The sequence below is a fragment of the Rattus norvegicus genome, chromosome 8 (genome assembly GCF_036323735.1).
Source record: "Rattus norvegicus strain BN/NHsdMcwi chromosome 8, GRCr8, whole genome shotgun sequence".
NCBI classification, from domain to species: Eukaryota; Metazoa; Chordata; class Mammalia; order Rodentia; family Muridae; genus Rattus; species Rattus norvegicus.
In genome coordinates, this window is record NC_086026.1 from 129,084,075 (window position 1) to 129,096,556 (window position 12,482).

The window sequence follows — 12,482 nt, forward strand, 5'->3', positions numbered from 1 at the left end:
GGAAGCTGGGGTGACCGATTCAGGGATGGTAGTGGGAAGTGATCAGAAGGTGTCCTGAATCCCGTGTCTTGTATCCTGCACACAGCCAGCCCTGTTCTCTGCCTCCTGTGAGGACTACATTGTAAGTTTGCCCTTAAGCAGTTTCTATCAGTAGACTGTAGACGGGGCTGGCTCCAAGGTCAGATCCACCCACCCCTGCCTCCTGAGTTTAGGATTAAAGGTGTGTGCCACCATACCCAGCTATCTCCATCCTTTTAAGAACTGTCCCAGCAGAGCTCCCTTACTGTTGTCTGATTCTCCCCTTGGGTGAGGATACTGATGCGGAAGCCTCAGCTAGCACCAGAATCCTGTGTGCATACACCCAGAAGACAAGGCTCTCGTTAAGTCAAGGAAGGCCTCAAGAGATGCGAGCTGAGAACAGTTGGGTGGTTAGAGTAAGAAGGGACTGTGTACTGCCTCCCTGTCCTCTGCACCGAGTCTGCAGACTTAAATCAGTCACAGGATAAGCCATGAGCAGCCTCAGTTAGACAGACCCAGTCTTCCTGTGGGAAGATACAGACTGCATTCTCTCTAGTGGTTTATGCTTTGGGGTACAAAACTGAGAATCAAGGGGCAAATAAGTTTGTCCCTGGACCCTGAGGCTTACCAGAGACCTTGGCCAAAGCATTATGAAAGGAGAACTTCTGTTAAGGCATAGTCCGGAGTAGACCGGTTCCTCTGCCTTATCAGTCTGGAGGCCAAAGGAGCAACCTGCCCTGTCTACTGATAGACTAGTGACAAGCTGCTCTCCTGAGAGGGTAAAGGAACAGTTCCACCCTGGCCACAGGCAGTGCAGCTTCTGGATCACCAGCTAAAGGAAGGAATGGCTACAGCCCAGAAGTCAGGCAGTAGGTCCCCAGTCCCCACACATCTGTCCATTAATCACGATGACTGTGTGGCATCTGGATAAGTGAAGGGCAGCCTTCAATGGCAGGGGGTTGAAAGCTTAGCAAGCAAACTGACTGGACAAGGCTTGGGATAAGAATCAACTCCTGTCCATCGGGATAGTGGACATAGGGTGGTGGAGGCCACACATGGGAAACTCCATACGTTCCTCCAAGGACGCATTATGGAGTCGGCATGGGAGAGGGAGAGGGGGTCACCAAACTGTCCTTGGATGCTTTAGGTCCCGAGCACTAGAGGAGGACATGCCTGTGAGAGTCAGATTGGTGAGTTCTACTCAACAAGAGTGTGTGGTTCACCTGTCTGGCTGACACCATGATTGCTGTGGCCTGCCAACAGCATGACTCTGTCTCCCCCTTCATCTCAAACCAGTGAACAGCTATAAGCATTATGCAGGAAGCAGTTACAGTGGTACATGCCTACAATCCCAGCACTGGAGAGGCAGAAACAGGAGGGAGGCGTTAAAGGCCAGCCAGGGCTTCTGGAGACCCTATTTCAAACAACAAGCCATCACAGAAAGCTGTGTCACTGTGCCAAGGTACAAAAGGTCTAAAGTTCAAAGTTCCTGGGGAACCTAAGTGCTAAGAGACTTAATGCAGCACAGCCTGTTTAGCCCAGAAAGGACTTGGAAGGGTCTCCAGAATGCTCTAGAAGAAAGCTGGCTTTTACCTCCAGTTTGCTGTTACACATACTTCTTACCAGAAAGCCACCCTTGAAGCCCTTTGTGCAAGACATGGTCTAAGGAGGTAGGATTTTAATCCATGCCAGCCATGATTGATGCTATGGGGAGGTGGATGGAAACAGTATCCCTTGAGGCCAGAAAAGGTCCCTCCATCCTTAGTCACCAGATGTAGTGCTGTCGACCTGTTAGAGGCTAGGGGTAGTACTTACAACAGGAAGAAGGGTGAGTCTCTAGCAGCCCACTTGGTAGAGCAAGAGTGTTAAAATGGAAAAGATCAAGGCTAGTAGAAGTCTGTTAGCACCCTCTTGTGGACACCTAGAAAACCATGGCTTCTGGCCAACACACACAGACAATGTAAGGTCACCAGCCCGTGCGGCAGTCACCCACACTGATCTCAGCCAGTCCTTTACAGTCCATAAAGTTTTAACTTGGGCTGGAGAAATGGCTCAGCTGTTAAAGTCTAGGCTCCGGAATGTACATAGCCACCCCACATGCTACTAGAAAGTTAATTCTATGTCAACAGAGATATTTGCTTATGTCCTCTAGTGAGTGAATAAGCCAGAAAAAACCTGAGGCTTCTGCTGCACTGTCAGCAGTGAGTAAATATAGCCTGGACAGTCTAGCAGCACTTCCCAATTTATGGTTGGTGTGTGTGTATGTTATGGTGTGCGTGTGGTGTGTGTGTACATGTATGTGGTGTGTGTGCATGTGCTGTGTGTGTACATGTTTGTGGGGTGTGTACATGTGTGTAGGGTGTGTGTGTACATGTGTGTGGGGTGTATGTGCCTGTGTGGGGTGTATGTGCCTGTGTGGGGTGTGTGTGTGTGTGTGTGGTGTGTGTGTGTGTGTGTGTGGTGAATGCAGAGGAACCTACAGAGAATCAGCCTCTTCCTCTCCTGGAAATGATGCAATTACTTTGCAGTGAGAAAAATGTCCTCTTTTAAGTGGTAGGCCATGTAGCCAGTCAGGGCAGGATCCAGGCCATTTGACAAAAGAGCGTCATGATACCACCCATGTCAGAAAAGCAACATCAAAAGATGCTTTCCTCTGTGGCACAACTGATCCTCTAGCTGGGAGATGCTTTGAGCCCTGCTCAGCCCTTGGTAATCCCTGGTACTGTGGATCCTGACTATGTACAACAGCAGGTCGTTTCCCACACCTCTGTTTCTTCATCTGGTGGCTGCCTCAGAGACTCTGGAGAACCAGTAGACAAGAGTTAGGTGAGGTGACCAAGGAAACTGCAGCTGCATCTTGGCCATTGTGGCTCAAGATCAAAATGCCCCTGAGTAGGGGACCTGATAGCCTCTCCAGTATCTAAGGACATTAGGCATGCACACGGTATACATACATATATGCAGGTAAAACACAAAATATTTTAAAAATTTAAAAGAAAACACCACACTGACACAGATGGCCGCTAACCTCGGGTCAGCTGCTCACATCTCTCCCCGGAGAAGATGTGGTCCTGAATTAGCTTCCAGCTGCACTGGGTCTCTGAAGAGATATCCTCAGAGACGGCAGCTGAGGGAGAGTTTTCTCCCAGGGACAAATAATGATCAAGGGAGGTGATGGTTCAATATAGTCACGTGCCTCAGGGTCCCCTGTGTGGATTTTGCCACTTGGTGACTGGTCACCATCAGCATCTGGTTCAGGTTAGCTTTTCTGGTTATCAATGGAGGACACGTGGGCTGGAGAGCTCAGTGGAAATAGAGGCAGGTGTGGGAATTGAATTGTTTCTCTTCCTTCACCAGGCCTTGGATCCCTGGGATGCATTCCACACAGAGACGCAGCAGGAGAGCCACCAGAGGGCAGCTTGGCTCTGGGGCTCCCTGGTTCTTGTTCTTTCCTGTGTCTTTCCCCCACTGTTGCCGTTTTTTAGAGAGGTCCAACCACTCACACAGGTTAGGCTTCTCTGCATAGCTTACGGGCATGACTCACAATGCCCGGGTTTTCTTCTGTCTTTTTTTTTTTTCCATTGATTAGTGTTTCCAAAGATTTATCAGTTTTCAAAATGACAATTTCTTTGTCTTTTTGAAATTTTATTATTTTTGCAAAAAGGTCTCACTCACTATGTAGTTCTTGCTGTTCTAGAATTCACCTTGTAGATCAGTCCGGCCTTGACCTAACAGAGATCCCCCTGCCTCTGCCTCCCCAGCACTGGGGTTAAAGGTGTGTGCCACCACACCCGGCTTGGCTTTTCTTACCGCTCCTTATCATGTTCTTATTACCCTTTTATCCTTCTAGTTATTTTCTTCCCCTGTCTGGGCTGTGTTTGTAACTTCTCAAGTCCAATGCGCTTCCCTTCTCCCACACCGGAAGTGATTATAAGGATACACAGTCCCACACTGGAAGTGATTAAGGATACAAAGTTCCCAGACGAAGGCCTCACAGCTTCATTTTGCCAGCTTCTTTTAAGACAAGGTTTCACCCGGTAGCAAGGCTGGCTTTGGACTTAATGATGCCCCTGCCTCAGCTTCCCAAGTGCTGGCTTTACAGGTGTGCCCCACCTTGCCCAGCTGTCGGTGCTTTGACACACCATGTTTCCATTGCCGTGCGCTCCATGCTGATTTACGTCTGTTGAATCAGATGTTCCCCATTCGCTGTGGGCTCTGTGGCCCACTCTCAGCTCCACCGGACTTTGGCACCCACCCTACCAGCCCCACCCCCACCCAGTACCCTCGCCAGCACCTTCGACAATTTCACCTGAAACGCCCTGATGACAGCATTCCCCCCTCCCCTGCCCCTTTCCTATTGGTTTCAGGTGTGTCAGGAGCAGCTTTGCCAGGCTAAGTCACAAATCCACAGTTGTGTCTATTTTGCACCCTGGTTTGAAGGGGGCGGGGGATGTATTACCTGCCTGTGGCCGATAGAAGGCAATATTGGCACTTATATGGCCTGCCTTTAAATTTCAGATTAATGTGCTTTCATATGTATTGGCCTTAGAGAAAAGACCCCAAGACAGAGTCATTGACGGGTTATAATGACACTGGATACCGTCTCAGATACTCCATGGGATAAAGAAAAAAGTCAAAACCTTTAGTCTGAAAAGCACTTTGATACACCTACCTCCTAGACATCTGTCTATTCTAGAAACTCCCTGTGATGTCAAGTGCATCAGGAACAGTTTGGCCTAATTGAGCCACAAATCCACAGGTGTGTCTATTTCATACTTTGGTTTAAAAATTTACAATTCTGAAAGTGACCGATAGGTGGCGCTATTGGCCCATTTATGATCACATTTCTCAGATTGGTCTGCTTTCGTTTGTATTGGTCTTAGAGTACAGCATTAACTTTGTTGCCATGGTTACGGTGGGAAGACCTGAGTGACACTATCGCCTGGGGAGAGGAGCTTGCACTAGACCATCTTAGCCTCAGCAAGCATCCATAGTTCATTTCTCTAGCTACCGACTGTGGATGTGCTGTGAGTAGCCGCTGAGTTCTTGCTGCTCCGACATCACCAAAATCCATACCGTGGAACCGGGAACCAAATGAACATTTTCTCCTTAAGCTGCTATTGTCCGGGTATTTTAACACTACTTCTGGAAAGAAATCAAGACTTACCTGGTTGAGGGTCTGGGTAAATTTTCCTAACTGCAAAGACCGTCATGTGCACCTCCTTAGCATGATTGGACTTAGCCTCAAAGTGACTGCTATTGGCATGATGTGTGGGCACCAAGTCCTTGCCATGAATCATACCTGGTCATGGTTTTAGAAAGTGTGAGTAGATGTGATATAGAAGCCAGAATCTCTGCAGGGGAAGGAGAGGAACTTGCTTTTAGCAGGTGTTCAGTGGGAGCCGTGAGATGCAGGTGAGTTTGAAACCCTGGGGACTGAATGAATATAAAAATACACAGCTGCAACTATAGAAACTTGGGGGGAGATGCTCTGTCTGAAGCAACGAGCTCTTCTGTTATATATCATGACAGACGAGGCCCTCAAAGCCAAAGGGAAGTAGAGATAGAAAGATCTCAAGTTCAAGGACAGTTTGAGCTACACAGGGAAAACCTTGTTTCCAAAAAAGCAGAAATAAAACAGGGGCAGTGGTGACCCGCACCTTTAACCCAAGCACCCAGGAGACAGAAGCAGGCAGAGCTCTGAGTTCAGGACCAGCCTGATCTACAGAGTGAGTTCCGGGACAGCCAGGGCTACACAGAAAAACCCTATCTCGAAAAACCAAGCAAGCAAACAAAAAAAAAAAAAAAAAAAGCAGACAAACTAGTCAGGCATGATGTCACACACCTTTAATCCCAACACTTGGGAAGCAAAGCAGGCAGATCTCTGAGTTTGAGGCCAGCCTGGTCTACAAAGCAGATTTCAAGACAGGCAGGACTACACAGAGAAACCCTGTGTCAAAAAGGAAAAGAAAGGAAGGAAGGAAGGAAGATGGGAAAGAGGAAACCCAGGAGCTGGAGAAACTCAGGTTCGATTCCCAGCACCCACATGGCAGCTCACATCAGTCTGTAACTCCAGTCCCAGGGGATCTGACGCCATCACACCAATGCACATAAAGTAAAATTAAATAAATTACTAGAAGGAAGAGAAGGAGGATGGGGAGGAGGGGGGGAAGGGGAGGGGGAGGAGGAGGAGGAGGGAGAAGCAGCTCAGAAGATGAACTCCGCAGGATTCAAACAGCAACGAGGTAGGAGAAACAAGACCACAAACAGAGCCCCTAACTCAGGACTGGCCTGTGCCTCTCTCTGGGTCACTCCCTATTGTGCTTTCAGGCTGTGCATTGTCCTGGGTGGCTTCATCTTCCAAGAGCTTTTGGCTCTGTTGTGAGTAAACAGAGGTGGGAAGACCGCATCTCACGTGTTCATAGACATTGCCCAGGAAGCACAGATGGAAAGACCACTTATTCCCACTATAAGCTTAACAAAGGCAATTTGCACCATACTAGTGTTACCAAACCTGGGCAGCATGAAGCCAAGTCTGTCTACCTGTTCCTGAAAGTCAATTAGAATAGCCAAGTACACACAAATCTGTGTAACGTATGGAGATACACTCGTGGGAATGGAGCGCATGGTCTATCCTATCGCCCTCTGTCATCTTCCTCCTCGTCCTGCACCTGATCCTGAACTCCAGAGAGGCCTAGCTCCAGGCCACAGGAAAGCTTCCTTCTCAGGTGTCCAGCTTCTGAATGGAGGTGCTTGGATTCCTAAGGTGTCTGACTCTACCATGGACAAGGCTGGACAAGGCTGGACAGACGAGAAAGAGGGGCACTCCAAAGCATGACCTCATAGCTGCTAGGTTTGTACACTGGTAGGCAATCTCTCCACCCCAACCACTCAAGTAAGAACTTACTAATATCCAGTCCTGATAATGCAGACCAGTAATCCTTGCTACTTGGGAAGCTGAAGCAGGAAGATCATGAGTTCGAAGACTATGCAGGCTACAGAGTAAACTCTATACTCAAAAATGATTTTTAAAGGGGAGGGTGCGGCTTAGTAGTAGAGCTCCTGTCTTGTATGCACAAGGCTCCAATTCACGTTCCAGGGCCACAGCAACATTTACTCTTCGAGTCCAGCAGAGAGGGTGACTCTTCCTCACACAAGCACAGGTAGGCCTTCAGGGTCTCGCCTGTTCAAATCCCTGTAATTCTGCAACCTAATTTTACACCTGTTCTTTTATTTGCCTCCTTCTTGAGAAGCAGGTCTCTAGATTTTGTAAGCATCGGATGTAATTCCCCAGCCATGGCAATATTCTTGCTCTCAGAGATTTCAGCCAGGAAACAGGGAAATAATTGAGCTGTTAGAAGGCACTGCCGTCATCTGCAGAAGGACCCAAGAAGACAGAAACAAGACAAGTCACAGAGCTGTCTAAATGCAGTTATGGGAAATCACAAGAAGCAGGTGTAGTGGCTCACATCTATAATCACCACGCACAAGAAATTAGAGCAGAGGGATTGCTGTGAGTTCCGGACCAGCCTGGACTACATAGTGAGTTCTACTCTGGTTACTGTAGGTAGAGAATGAAATTGTATAAAAGAAAGAAAAGGAAAAAAAATGGCAGGGACAGTCAGATGATCTTTATCAATGCTTCTGAAAAAATATGAGCTTCCAAACTGACTCATTACTCAAGCTTCTTGTGTAGAGCTAGGAGAAAGACAACTGGTCAACCTCACAGTTCGCCTCGTGTGAGCCAATGTGGCTTTTCTGGTCTTTCAGTGACTCCTCTATATAGAAAATAAGTCTGGGGGTTGGGGATTTAGCTCAGTGGTAGAGCGCTTGCCTAGCAAGCGCAAGGCCCTGGGTTCGGTCCCCAGCTCCGAAAAAAAAAAAAAAAGAAAAGAAAAAGAAAAAGAAAAAAGAAAAAAAGAAAATAAGTCAGCTTGGGAGTGTGTAAAAACAAAAGCAACTCCAGCCTCAGTCAATAATACTGGGGCTACAGCTTAGTGGTAGAATACCAACTAAGCATAACCAAAGCCTGGCAGTCCACCCTCACAAACAGCAGAACAGGCAAAAGCTTCGAGTGCTCCTTTATGGTTCAATTATTTTTTATAGCAAATAGGGGTAAGGTGTGCCAATGTTGGGATACATATTTATTGATTACAGGTAAAGGTGAGTAGAAAAAGAGTGCCCCTGATTTCCAAAATGTCTCCTACAGGCTTGCTAGAATACTGTATCCTCAACTGTTTGGGGTGGTTGGGAGATAGGGCCTTAGTAGAAGATGTGGGTTGTTGCAGGGTGGGTGTCTTAGTCAGGGTTTCTATTCTTGCACAAACATCATGACCAAGAAGCAAGTTGGGGAGGAAAGGGTTTATTCAGCTTACACTTCCACATTGCTCTTCATCACCAAAGGAAGTCAGGACAGGAACTCACACAGGGCAGGAACTTGGAGGCAGGAACTGATTCAGAGGCCATGGAGGGGTGCTGCTTATATGAAGCTGGCTCGCTTCCACTGGCTTGCTCAGCATGCTCTCTTATAGAACCCAAGACCACCAGCTCAGGGACAGCACCACCTACCATGAGCTGGGCCCTCCAATCCTTGATCACTAATTGAGAAAATGTCTTACAGTTGGATCTCATGAAGGTCTTTCCTCAAGGGAGGCTCCATTCTCAAGTTGACATACAAAGCCAGTTAGTACAGTGAGTGGGCTTTGAGATGTATGACCTGCTTCCTGTCTCATATCTGTTTTCTGGTCCTCTGGGGCATGGGCAAGCATTACCACATGTCCCTGCTGCAACAAAGCTGCCCGGGCCATACATGGAACTGTATGTAAACCCACTGTCCCTTGAGTTACTTCTTGCTAGGTATTTGGACTCAGAAATAAGAAAAGCATCAATCCTCCTGAATGAATAGCCTTCCAAAGAACTTATTTTACTTTTGAGGACAGGGTTTCACTGTGTAGCTCTGGCTGGCCTGGAACTCACTCTGAATACTAGATTGACCTTAATTTCATAGAGATCCACCTGGCTCTGCCTCCAGGGTGCTGGAAATAAGCTGTGCACTGACTAACATGCTAGGCCATAGGATCCTTGTTGAAGTCTCACAGGAAGAACATACAGAAGATGAGAACAGCCTCTGTCAAGAGAGAGGCCTTTAGCTTCCACCCATATCCACACTCAGACTTCCAATTTCATCAGCCTGATTCTGCTCTAGATAGACTGGCCATGAAGGTCCAAATTTTGAGAACGGTGTCCCATCTGACATCAGATATTGAAGGAATTGGGCCTTCCCCCCTCACGTCTGCATCCGTAGCAGGGAAGCCACCTCTGGAAATCCAAGCTGTCGTCTTTCCCACTAGATCTGTCCATTGTTGCTGGTTGAGAGGTCCAGGATAGCACAGTATTCAATTTAATAAGAAACCAGAGAAACCATTCTATACAGTCTTAGGCTGTCTACGGTGCCTGTCTTGGTACCTCAGCATCGAGTCTCCCTTTTCAGGAGAGAAGGGACGGTGCTGCACAAAGCTGCCCAAGGAAGCTGAGGATGTAACTCAGTTGGCACAGTGTTTTCCTAGCGCACATGAGGCCCAATCCCCTGCACCACAGAAACTGGGCACAGAGACTTGTAATACGAGCACTCAGCTGGAGGGACGTGTAAACAGGAGGATCAGAAGCTCAAGCCCACCTTCTACCACATAGCAAGTTGGAGAGTAGCCTGTGCTTCACCAAACCTCGTCTTAAAATGGAAAATAACCCCAGCACTTGAGAGGCCTCTGCCTCTCTGTGAGTTTGAGGCCAGCCTGGTCTACATCTACATAAAGAGTCCAGGACAGCCAGGACTACACAATGAGATCCTGTCTCAAAAAACAAACAACAGCAAAAGCATCCACCCAAAGGCCCAAAGGAAAACCAGTCCATCACACACACACACACACACACACACACACACACACACACACACACACACACACACGAAGAAGGTCTGATCTCAGCATGGTGCCCTTGGGCTGCCCCTCCCAGACTCTCGCTTATACTGAGAACCCAGGAGGAGACAAGCTTCATCTCCTGAAGCTTCATCTTTAATTAAATTTTACTTCATTCATGCTGTCCCTGTAGCCAAATGCTGCCGAAGTCACTACCACGGCAACCTGGACCCCACCAAAGTCTTGCAGAAAACACCCAGGAGCATCTCCAACTATGAGGAGGGTGGTTGTAAAAGTGCCAAAGCTCACCTGGGAGAAGCCACAGCCTGCCCACAGACACAGGATGTGTGTTGCCAGTGATTCACCCCAACACTGAGGGATTTGAACAAGATGGGATTATGCAATGACTCATGTAATGCACCTCATTTCCCATGGGAAGTCATCAGGATGGGGATGGGAAAGTAGACTGCTTCTAACCCTTCACATGGACAAAGTGTCACCTTGGTGCCAGGTGCCATGGGGGAGACAAGACAAAACCAGCTTTCTGCAGACACTGCCAGAGCCCTTCCACTGTGCATTTGGATGCGGCCATGCACCTGGATTTGCTGCCATGCACCTGGATGCTATGCACCTGGATGCTGCCATGCACCTGGATGCCATGCACCTGGATGCTGCCATGCACCTGGATGTGGCCATGTACCTGGATGCTGCCATGCACCTGGATGTGGCCATGCACCTGAATGCTGCCATGCACCTGGATGCCATGCACCTGGATGCTATGCACCTGGATGCTGCCATGCACCTGGATGTGGCCATGCACCTGGATGCTGCTATGCACCTGGACGGGGCCATGCATCTGGATGCTGCCGTGTACCTGGATACTGCCTGGCATTCACATTCTCAGCTTCCTGCTTCTTGAAGGGCCTTCCTCTGCCTATAGGAACATGGTTGGAGGAAGATGATACCCCAGGCAGCTGGTGGACAAACAGCCTCGTGTCCTCAACACTTCATTTCTCTGTCTCTTACGCAGTGCTCACCGCTTCCTTCTTAGTACCTCAGTCATTGTGTACCTCTGACTCATGCTGACCTTCCTATAGAAGGATTTGGGGAATGGCTTTTCCCATGACTACATGCACTCAAATCCTAGACTGGTTGTGTACTTTAGGAGGAACCCACAGAACCCACATGGAGACATAATCCAAACCTTGGTGCTAATGACACCCACAAGCTCACCTTATTAAACACAAGATGTCAAACTCAAATAGCTGGGGCTCAAGGCCAACCGGTGGCTAGATAACTAAGCTCCAGTGTAGGTGTGGAATACATGCAGGCCAGAACCGAGTGGGGCCTCGGGGTCCTGAGGAGGCTGCGTCCCTCTGAGAACAGCCGCCAGTGTGCTGGGAGGCTGCTTAAATGCAAGATAAGGCCAATGTTTCTAGATCTTCTGATATAGAGAGGTTCAAGTCCTGCCACTCTAAAACCGGCTTCCCCTAGTTTTTGACATCAATCTAAAACACTGTGAAGCCAGATTCAAAACCCACTGTTGGCCAGAGTCCATTCACAGTCCCCATCCCCACAGCACCTCAACTGAAGGAGAGAATAGACTCCTGCTCACAGCACCGGTGGGCGGGAGGCATTTGACACTCTCAGGTAAACATGCTCTGAATGCCAAAGGGGCTCTCTTTTTGCAAAAAAAAAAATAAATAAAAATTAAAAAAAAATGTTGCATGCCTGTGACCCAGCACTTAGGACCCTGAAACGGAAGGGTCATGAACTTGAGGCTGTCTTGGGCTTCAGAGAAAAGCCCTGCTTCTGCAAACGACTGGGTAAGCTGAGGAGAGAGAACGTTTACTCAGCATTTTTATTTTCTTTTGTTTTGGAATAAAACACAAGTTGCCTATGACCTCCCTGCTAGAGAGAAGCCTTCAACCTGGGATCGTTCTGTGTTCTGCATATACTGGGGTTTGTGTGTATTTTCTGGAGGGAGTTTGTTTTGGTTTCTGGGTTCTTTTTTTTTTTTTCTTTCCTGTTGTTTATTCATGAGGAAGATCTCATAGAGCTCTTGCTGTTCTAGAACTTGCTATGTAGATAATGCTGGCCTCAGGGCAGAGCAGCACCTGAGAGCTCAGATTAAAGACACGGCTGCCATGCCAGGCTCATAAATCCTTTTACTTATTCTTTATTTCATAACTTATTGTGGATATTAACCCAGGCCTTGGATAGCCTCTTACGACCTATTCATACAATTTTGTCATATTTTCCAGATGTCTGCACCTACGTGTACCTGCCAGCAGCATGTTTCTCTCTGTGACAAAGATACCTGTCCATCTTTCCTTGTGGTGTAGCTCAGTTGACAGAGTGCCTGCCTAGCATCTACAAAGTCTGGCTTGGCTCCCCGACATTGCATAAGCCCGGCCTGGTGGGGCAGACCTGTAAGTCCAGCCCTCTGGGGTAGAAGCAGGAGTATCAGAGTTGTAGGTCATTCTTTGCTACGTAGTTCAAGACAAGCCTCAGACACATGAGACCCTGCTCAAGAAAACACAGCATCCT